At 36.7% G+C, this 11,244-nt stretch overlaps 1 long non-coding RNA gene across 1 annotated transcript; it reads left to right on the forward strand.

Moving 5' to 3' along the window:
- Positions 1-527: 527 nt before the first annotated feature.
- On the forward strand, positions 528-1,678 carry LOC149501139 (uncharacterized). Its single transcript, XR_016324442.1, has 2 exons — positions 528-740; positions 939-1,678. It is a non-coding gene; the product is annotated as an uncharacterized LOC149501139 (long non-coding RNA).
- The last annotated feature ends 9,566 nt before the right edge of the window (positions 1,679-11,244 follow it).

Here is an 11,244-nt window from a genome sequence, read left to right on the forward strand (position 1 = left end):
AGAAAATCGAAAAGTTTACAATCGCAAAAGACGAGAAGCTATACAGTATGAGATCGGAGACCTAGTAGCGATTAAGAGAACACAATTCGTTCAAGGCTATAAGCTACATCCGAAGTATTTAGGACCATATCAAATTATACAGAAAAAAAGGAATGACAGATACACTGTGAAGAAGATAGGAGACGATGAAGGACCTATTAACACCACTAGCTCCGCTGATATGATGAAACCATGGTCTAATGGTGATGACGAACAAGAATCGCATTCATCCGGGCCAGATGAATAATGCAGGATAGCCGTGTGGGATTCTGATTGTTCTTATTTTCTTTTTACGTCACTTTTATAATATTGATAGATGTCACTGTCAAGTAAAATTAGATGATGAGTCAGTTGTCAAAAGAAGGAGTAAAGGATCGTACGACGTTAAGATTGTTTTAATTATTTTGTGTGAATTTCTGCGGTAATCTGCACCCTACCATTCATAAATCCCACATACATGTAGTTTAAATCTACTGAGATTTATATGTACCATACTTCGATCAATAATACTACTAGATTCGCGATTAGCGCTTCAAAAACGGCCCGAAAAATAAGACCACAAATAAATTTGTGGTCTTATTTCAAATTAGTATGGTCCAATCATAGCCAACACTAAGACGTCAAAACGCTGCAATGCGCGTTCAAAAACTGAGTAAAAAACCACCGTAACACCAAGGTTTTGGAAGGAATATCTTTTTTTGGTAAATTTATATTATTAAGTGTTTTTCATAAAATAATAAACACAATTATATTGTAAATAAAACAGAATTTACGAATATTGTAATTGTTTGGCCAATGTTTGCAACAAGGCACCAACTATTGTAACAAACATCACCTATTCTTGGACAGGGAATGCATAGAGTAGTTTTGTTATTTTATAATGTTATTTTTGTTTGTAGATTTCCTAGTAGCCCCTTGTCGCTGTGCACAATGGATATATATTGTCGCGAAAGAAAGAGAAGAAATATAGAACCCTTATAAAAATTCTAGAATTGTTCAATGATGGTGGCAAATCAATGCAAAAAAGTATTAAAAAAACTTTATATGTATGTGTAAATATTTTAAGCGTATATGCTGAAAAGGATTTGTTTTCTGGGGGAAACGAACACAGCCATAAAATAAGCCTAAATTAAACTGATTATAGAAAAATTCATTGATATAAGATTACATTATATTTGTAAAAAAGAAACCGCTCATATAAAAATGACTTCTAAAAGACAGCTTTATAACAAACTGAATCTGTTTAAAGGTAATTAAACCTACATTATTGTTTTAATTACTTCTGTATAAAGAATACGTGGAAAACATGTTTCGTGTTTCCTTTCATATTTTTTTTACTTTATTCAATTTTATTTTTTATCACCTATTTGTTGTAATAGCGGCAATGTAAAATATTATCTACTACTTTTTTCAATCGGTCAAAAATAGTTGCGACCATACAAAACAAACCTAAAACAAATATGTATATTCTGCAACTCTATGTCTTTCAATACTTACTGTGTTCTGAGCATTGAAATGTAATACCAAGAACTACATCTAGTTCCACAATACAATAAGCACGAAATTTTAAACAAATATTTTTAACCTTATAAATTAGGCTTTAAGTATCATTTTAGAATAAATATTTTTGTACTGATGACTTTTTATGTTCAAGTGACATTTTAAATTTATTCCATAATATTCTTTTTCTGACGAAAGGACCTAGATACATATATTTTGCAATGGTAATTAAACTTTATGTTAAGTTTTAAGGTTTATAATAAACTGAAGTCGTTAACATTATTAAACTTTTTTCTAAGAAATGAAGATGTTTTCGTGTCGGCAAACGTGGCCACTGGAGCGTCTTATTTTTGTTCCTGATCCTTATCTAGTAGTATTATTGATCGAAGGTACCATACGTAATTTTAAAAATTATACTCAGCGAACTGCTTGATTATAGAAAAAAAAAACAGTTTTATTAAATACGATGCTACATATTATGGTTGCAATAATGGTAGTAAATAAGGTAATTATATTTATATATATATTTTTTATTGCTTAGATGGGTGGACGAGCTCACAGCCCACCTGGTGTTAAGTGGTTACTGGAGCCCATAGACATCTACAACGTAAATGCGCCACCCACCTTAAGATATAAGTTCTAAGACCAGTATAGTTAAAACGGCTGCCCTACCCTTCAAACCGAAACGCATGACTGCTTCACGGCAGAAATAGGCAGGGAGGTGGTACCTACCCGCGCGGACTCACAAGAGGTCCTACCACCAGTGAATTACATTGCGATTTTTGATTCGCTATTGGACCACTTGTAATTTTTGTGCCGGGCGTTTTGTATTTATGTTTTTACGTATTATGAAAGTTCGAACAACTGTTGGACAATAAAGCTCAAGTTACTGCAGCCCGTAGAAATCAAATGTGAATACCGTCATTGAGTAGAGACATGAAGTCGAATGATATCAATATGATGCAGTGAGGGCCTATCTACAACTTGATTTGTAGATCTGATAGTAAATAAATGAAGCAAAAGTGAATCGTTTTATATTATCTTTGTATAGGCACTTCCTCATTTTGGCGTGATTGAGCAACAAATATTTGCATAGATTCTTTTACAGTTATTGTAGATTATAATACTTGCAAAATACATAACTTTTGCATTAAAACTGATTGAACATTATTGTTGCTTCTAGAAGTGTCATATTTTAATTTTAAATATATCTACTTATGGGAATTTTGCATACTAAAGAACCTCTGTTTCTACTAGAGTATCCCATAATGTGGAGTAATAATCCGATAATTCGACAACAATCACAATCAGCACGCAAAATAGAAGGACATCTTGTGTGTCTGATCTTACATGGAAAATTTACCATTTTCCCTACCGCTATATTATATATCCCATGTTTCAATAGGTACTCACAAAACATCAGCGAAAATAAATTTTCCTGTACACGCTGCTGACATAAATGTACTCATAATTAAGTTTTATTACAACTACTGCATAATAATTGTTCTAAAAGATAAGCGCCAATATTGTTCTCGGAAGATTCATTGCCTCTTCGGTCTAGGAGCAGAAGCGAACAATAAAATAACTTTCCACGGTTAATCTCTTGTAATTAATTGTAACATAAATTACCGAAACAATTTGTCGAAAAAAATAAATCACGAACCGTGTTTTGTGAGCAAGTGGAATTTCGAATTATTATCATCTTTATTGTTATTTAACACAAAAAGCCAAACTACTACTAAGATTTAAAAGTTATGTCAAGCAACTTTTAAGCTATTGCATGGCTTTTATCGCGGGCCTTGAGCGCGGCGACCGAATCGTGAAATTCCGTAACGAAAAAAACCTAAAACCCCTCACTCCGCCTACCCTGTAGCTCGCGTTCAACATACTCACACGTTGCGCTTCTGTAGTGTTTGTGAATAAGCGCGTGGCGTGACGTCACACTGCATGCGCATCATGAAAAGTCGGTCCATCTCTCTCTCGCGCGGTCTAGCTTATGAGTGTGAAGGGGACAGTTAAGGTTTTGTTTTTATTAATGTTTAATATAGCGTGGTCTTGTTTTATTCTTGTTATAATATTAAATTATCATTGTGCTATGCAATAGCTTTACCGCGGCAGTTCCCGAGTGCCACACTATTTTTTGTTGTAAAGGGATCCGGTGTTTAACTCTCTAAATAAATAAAAAAACATTGAATATCCATTAGACTATTTATGTTGTCTTGCATCGCATATTTTCTATTTTTGTTAATAAAATTATTATCTTATAACGATATGGATGTTTCCTTACTTTCATTTTTTATACACAAAACATAAAATCCCATTCTGCGGAATTCTTTTCGTGTCAACAACATTAGATGTAGCTGTGAAATGACATAGCCGTTACGTAGGCTTAGACGTTAATGTTTCAAATAAGCGTGTTGGAGATCTAGTCTGCTATTACTCTTTCACGATCGAACTTTACGCAGTAATGACACAAAGAGCAATGAGTTTCTATTTTAATGTGCTTTTGTTAGCTTGACCTGTATCTATCTTTATTTTTTTTGTTGCTTACATGTGTGGACGAGCTCACAGCCCACCTGGTTTTAAGTGGTTACTGGAGCCCATAGACATCCACAACGTAATTGCGCCACCCACCTTGAGATATAAGTTCTAAGATCTCAATATTGTTACAACGGCTGTCCTACCCTTCAGACCGAAACGCATTACTGCTTCACGGCAGAAATAGGCAGGGCGGTGGTACCTGCCCGAGCGGACTCAGAAGAGGTCCTACCACCAGTAGGTATCTAAATGGTTATAATAATATGCAATTTTCATTAATATTGCAGTGCAATACCTACAGTTATAATGATTTGGCTTAATATCAAGACTGTAAAGATAAATATCATTTTAGTTCATAATTTTTATGCTTGTTTATTGTAGTTTTAAACTAAATAAGCGTTTTGTTACTTCAGTACTAACTGTACGCCTATACGCATATCGAGCAATGGAACTATTCCACTATTTAAAGCCTACAGGTACCAATGCTTTTCAATGAATTATTATACGTACCTATATTTAACCAATGCTCCCGAGTGACTCTCATGATTGAAGAATAAAACTTTGTAATAAAAAACTAAACTCGCAAAACTCTAATTAACATAATTAGTGTACATTTGTCATAAATAGCAGTAGTGCTCTAAGTGAAAGTTAGTAGGAATTAGTTTTTTTTTTTTTTCAAAACTCTCTCTACTATATAAAACAATATGTAACACCTAAAATTAATCTAAATTTGAGCTATAAGTCATCACAGTCTAACACCAGGTAATGTAATTGAACGATGTGTACATCTGTTATCCTGATTACAAGTGGCAATAATTAACGGGAATTACCACCTAACTATCAAAACATTTGGGTATGCTGCTCCCAAAGGACTTTTGTATCGGGTCGGTTGTGAAATTATATCTTAAGATACGTGATATATAGGTACTAAGATCATTTGTAATTTATGAGAAAATGTTCATAATATAATTTGTTGTTTTGATCTGATATCTACATAGTATAGTTGAGATCGGCAATTGAGAGCCTATATTAATTCACTGGCTTAAGTTGATACGTTTTATGGAAGTCAACCATGGTAATAGATAGTTTGTTACCTAACCCATGCATCAGCCCGCTGAGTTTCTCGCTGGATCTTCTCAGCGGGTCGGGATTCCGATCCAGTAGTAGATTCATTCGCGAAGCAATTGGTCTTGAGTTGTTAGGTCTCCTTCGGAGGCGCTCGGGCAGTTGTTAGCAAATCTCACCCCTCCTGGCTGAGCATTTGCTCGCCCACCTGCCCTGGTGAAATTGGAAAGGCCTTTGGGCCACCAGTAATCTTTCAATCATAAAAAAAAGATAGTTTGTAACTTAACGCCAATCTCCTCGGTTCTGCCACGAAGTAACCATGCGTTCCATTATGAAACTTGAGACCTCCAATAAGCAATGAAGTGAAAGACCTTGACTTCACGTCTCAAGGTAGGTGGAGCCATTCACGTAATATTTGAACTTCTGCAACTATTTTACACCATCCATGCTCAGGCAGAGGGATTCGCCACGAAGCCCACTTCATACTCCCGTAAAGAAGCATGACGACCCAATCGACGACTACACCGTGTAGACCGTAAACCATTCGTTCACAAATTATGGAAAAAAAGGAAGTTGCTACATTTTAAGTATTAATTACATATTCATTTTTCAAACATCGGAACAAAACATTTCGATTTTTTTATTCATTAAAAACTTTGTTCTCTGATATCTCAACAAAAATATATTTTCAATGAGATTATAATATTTTTTTGGAATCAAGAACTTGTTTGGAACGTAATTTTGTCTTTCACCCCAGTTAATTAAAAACTTTTCACCTCGGAAGCATCATAAAGAATGAAAATAATTAGATGCAGATTTGTTTATTGTTTCGTTATTAACCACTTGTTCGGAAATGTATTCTTTGAATTCATTGTACTGCTTCATCGAGATTCGCATTAGCATCGAGTCGGGGAACAAACAAAATAAATGGAAACAATGAAATTTTCAACGTCAACCACTTATTAAACTGTCGAACCCATTCGTTAAGTGGCACTTTGAAAGCTAACCAATAAATAGCAGATATGATCCGAAATAATAAAGGTATTGTTAATTTTAAAGTTAAATTATATTCGTGGTTAATTCTTTCAAATAATTAATTCTGGAATCCGAAATTCCCTCAATGTAAACACATACGGTTATGTCTAAATAAAAAAACATTTAAAATTTATTGAAAAGTAGATCATAGTCGTTGATTTGTTTAAAACTAGCTTCTCCCTCACGGGTTCACCTGCATGGAGCGCACTTTTGGGTATCTACATTTTTTCTCCGGTTTCAAACTAAATAGTTTATTACTCATATTATTATTATAGCTTTATTTCCACTTAACAATGCAAATATGTAGCAGATTATAAACTAGGTATTTCTTCTTTTTCTTTGTTATGTGGCCCCTTCTTGGGTAAAAGCTTCATCCATCCTTTTCCAAATTTCCCTATTCTTGGCCAAATGCATCCAACTTGTTCCAGCAGTCTTTATTATATGATCGACTCATCTTTTCTTCTATTTCTCCACACCTCGTTTGCCCTTTGGGCCCAGCCATTTAGTATTTTAGTAACAGTTCCACTTCTATTTTAAACTAAAATGAAGGGCATCAGTTAATTTAGTTTTCATGTGGATCGTATTTCTCTTATCGTGTATTTGTCGTATTTTAAATATACTTCGCTCCATTGCATGTTGAGATGATGCAATTTTGTTCTTTACTTTTTCAGTAAAGACTCAAGTGTGGCTAGCGTAGGTTAGGCTCAGGAGAACATAAGAATCCATTGTAGCCTTTTTTATATTAGGACTATAATTCCCTTTTAAGATTTCTTCTTTTGGACCCAGTATTTCTTCCAAGCTCTTCTTATTCGTCTTTGTACCGCGTTGTAGTCTAGCGGATTTTCATCCGTTTAAATAGTTTTCTTTAGATTGTTTGTTAATATTTTTGTTTTGGATGCGTTCATATGAAAGTTGACTGTATTACATTCAGAGTTCAATCTTCGTAACATTGATTCTAAGCCTGTCGCGGATTCACTAAAGAGAACAATGTCATCTGCAAACCTTATGTGTGTTAATTTATTGTTTAGAATCCATATGCTTTTATTTTTCCAATTAATATTTTTGAAAATGTCCTCGAGGACAGCTGTGAGTGGGAATGACTTTGGAGACAACGGGTCTGTCACACCCTTCTTCCAATCGTGAATTTCTCCCCTTGTTTTTGCAACTTTACTCTACTGGTACCTTTAGAATATGCATTTTTTTATAACATTTACACATGTTTTGTTTATGTTGTTATTTCTGAGAGCAGTCCATTGGAAATTCATTATTCCATTGGAATACCTAGCCCATAAAGCCATGTAAAGTGGACTATTGAACCCTAATACATAGTTGATTTAATTTAATACAAATTCGAGATGCAAATCCACTCCGAATTTCTTCAAACGCCGTAATTAAGACGTGAAAACGTAAGAGACAATCTACTTATTTTACGAGAAACTTTGGTATTTTTAATATTAAAAATGGATGTCGAGTGTGGTTCTAAGCACACAAGCTTTTGATAATTTCTGCAAAGCGGAACATATTGTTGGCTAAATATCCTATTTGAACAGACCACTTTATTAACGCCTTATATTCCATTTAGTGCATCGGCCTGCTGTAATTGTAATTGTCTTTATGATGGCTCGCATGATCACATACTGATCTGGAATGTTAATCACTGTGAATAATGTGCCATTCAGTTTGTCCATAGAATAATCCTGATTGATCTTTCTCGGTATTCCGAGCGATTGTTTGAATCCGGCTGAAATTGCTTGTGACCGCTACATGACGCAACTCGAGTATTTGTGTTTATTAGGATTTCGATTGCAATACGAATTCTCATCGACTTTGATTTGATAGGTCTCTCTATCTGTATCGATGAATTACATAATATGTATCTATTATTATCTTATTATTATCTATTATTACTTATTATCTATTAACTTATTATATCTATGTGTTTTTTTTCTTCTTTTCTAAAATGTATCTTACCAAAAAGTTTCAATTCCTTAGTCCGTTTTGTCGAAGGCATAATTATTATACAAGCTTTATAGAAAACAACAGAAACTATTCGTTCAAAGTATGCAATTTTAATGTCAAAGGCTAAATAGTAGAGAATTAATAATGTCTTCTGGACGATGTCAATAGAATCACCTCGAGAGCGGCAGGTACTTAAACAAGGAAGCAAAGAGGCTTCTACTTATCTTTTCTTTACTTTGTGCCCGAAGTGCCGAAAGTACCGGAAAGGTGATTAAGATTCAGCTGATTAGTTAAACTTGAGAATAAGATATTGCTTTTACTTTTGTTCCAGTTTCGGAAGCGAAGATAGCTGGGATTAAATTCAAAAAGGTTTTTCCCGGTCGCCAATGGTCGTGATAGTCTGGGAAGTTTTCAAACTCACAACTTTCGAATGTGCTCTTCATGCCAACCTTAACTTAGATAACGGTTGTATTTGCTCATTTACGGTGTGACCTTTTCGTGATTGTAATATATTGACGCTTTTGATTTGAACGACCTGCAAAAACGCATTATTAGCCTGAGCTTGGCGTTTATTTTCACTGGCGACAGGGCATCTTGTGATCCCGCACGGATAGGTCTCACTAGTCGACCTCTTTCTCCCACGAAGCAGAAATGCATTTCAGTTTCAAAGACAGGACACCCATTATACTATAGGGATGAAACTTACAACTCATTTCTGAAGTGGTGCCATTTACGTTGTCAATTTTTAAGGGCTCCGTTAACCATTTAACACCGGGTGTGTCTAAGCAATCAACAAACGCGAGGTATGATTTTTTATATCACTGGATCTCTGTATGGGACAACAAGCTTGCGGTAGATCTGCGGTTAAGTTGTTACCGGTTGCTATAGGCATCACTAACGAGTTCGTCACCACCCGCACTGAGACGTGATGTTAAATGTTCCTCAAATCGTAACGCATGACATCTTCTTCTGAGTCGGTCTCTTCATTGCTGAATGTCGTGTCTAATTTCAAATGTGGCCCACTCGATGCCAGACCAGCGGGTAGGTGATCTTCTCCCGTCAATCTGACCAACTACCATCAGCTTCTCAAGTTATCGGGGCTTCTACGAGCGATGTGGCCGAAGCTACACATAACATAACCGGCTATAAATAAGCAGCATCGTGGTACCAGTTTAAGCTGAAGCTGCGATCCAGCAACAGCAGTCTTTGTTTATCAACAACTTAAACTAAGCTATGCGGTGCTTCAATATATCACAAACGACAAATTTCTATATAAGTACTACATCTGCATTCGTTCAATAAAACTCATTGGTATTCGATATTTGTCTACAATCGAACTATTTGAAGGTGAAGAATTTAAATAAAAGAAATTTTTTGTATGTATGTAATATATTTATTCGTAAAAAGTTACACTTACATTCATAAAATGCCCCGCAAAACTGCTTACGCAGTTTGACTGCAGGTAACTCGCTTTATACAAACATATCCTATAAACCATTAAACTAGATTATACTATAATAACACAATTAATTTACGTAAATTGTTACAACGTATTTAACAAATGTTTTTTTAATAAGCTTTTAAATTTAGCAAGTATAGGCTCACGTCTTATGTCCTCGGGTAAACTATTGAGTAAGTATGGAACTCGTTTTTTTAACGTTCTATCTCCATAGTAATTTTGTACCATGGGTACTTGGAAATCATCTCAAGATCCCAGCCATCAACTTATCTTCTGGAGAGATCTTATACGCTACAAACACTTTGTTAATTTTAACACGCTTTTATCATCTTGGTTATTAGTAATATGTTTGTTTGTATGTAACAAAATCTTTGAACGTCATTTTCATTTAAAGCCCAAAATCTTAAAGAACGTCCAAACGACCCAAAATTTTCACAATGACACAATATATATATATATGTTGGAGTATTTCCACTTTCGGGTAGCGACATGGTCAGCGGGTGGTCTTCGTAAGTCAATAAAACCAGAAATGTTAACTCAGAGCGTATATTACGCAGGAGCGTTCTGTCTGATACGGTGACTCGCTCGCTTCTGAGCTAAGGATTTTTTTTTTTTTTTTTTTCCTACCTATGCTGATAGCCTTGAGAGGCTATTTCAGCTTCACCCTAACGTGTGTAGGTGAGCTCACGGGGCTCAAACCGGAAAGTTGCTAACACTGACCCTAGCAAGAGCAGTGCTTCGCAGAATCTACCACCGGATCGGAAACGCGACCCACTGAGAAGATCCGGCGAGAAACTCAGTGGGCTGTGTCTAGGGGCTAATTCGCTCGTCGAGCCCTTCGTCGCAAGCGACGGGTTCGACGAGGACGGTGACCGGTGCTTGTGGTGCCTAAAAGCACCGTTAATGGATCGGGAGGATCCGTAATGACGTGCTTTGGGCGACGTCGACTGTTTACCATTCGGTCTACAGGATCGGGTATGTAGTTTCCAGCGGCCACGACAAGAGGGTTCTCATGTCGTGCCGCCTTCTCGAAATGGCGCAATGATGCCGACTGTAGATACTTACTGACAGAGTCGAGCTCCAGGTCATCGTGGAGATCCACGTTCCTCAGGAACCATGGTGCTCCGACGGCTATCCTGCAGAATTGGGATTGAATAACCTGAAGGGGCTTCAAGTTGGTGCGAGCTGCGTGAGCGAACACTACGCTTGCATACGTCATAACGGGGCGTATGCAAGTTTTGTAGAGAGTTACCTTATTACGGAGGGACAGTTTGCTTCGCTTGCAAAGCATAGGGTAGAGACGTCCTAATATGAAGGCGGCACGGTCGCGTACCGTTTTAATATGGGGACGGAATGTCATCCCTCTGTCGAGGGTGACGCCTAGGTATTTGACCTGCGAGGCCCACGGTATGGGCTGGCCAAAGAGAGTGACGGGGCTAACGGCGGAGGTGTTTGCGCGCCTATTAGGGAGTGGGATGCTCGAAGTGGTATTCGGAGGGCGACCCCTTTTGAAGAGCACCGCTGTGCTTTTCGTGGAGTTGATGTCGATGCGCCACTTCCGGAACCACTGTCCCATGGTGGCTACTGCGATCTGGAGTCGCCGATGAAGCAGCGACATCTTCCTACACGAGTAGTAGATAGCCGTGTCA

The sequence above is a fragment of the Bombyx mandarina genome, chromosome 17 (assembly GCF_030267445.1).
Source record: "Bombyx mandarina strain Sakado chromosome 17, ASM3026744v2".
Lineage (NCBI taxonomy): Eukaryota > Metazoa > Arthropoda > Insecta > Lepidoptera > Bombycidae > Bombyx > Bombyx mandarina.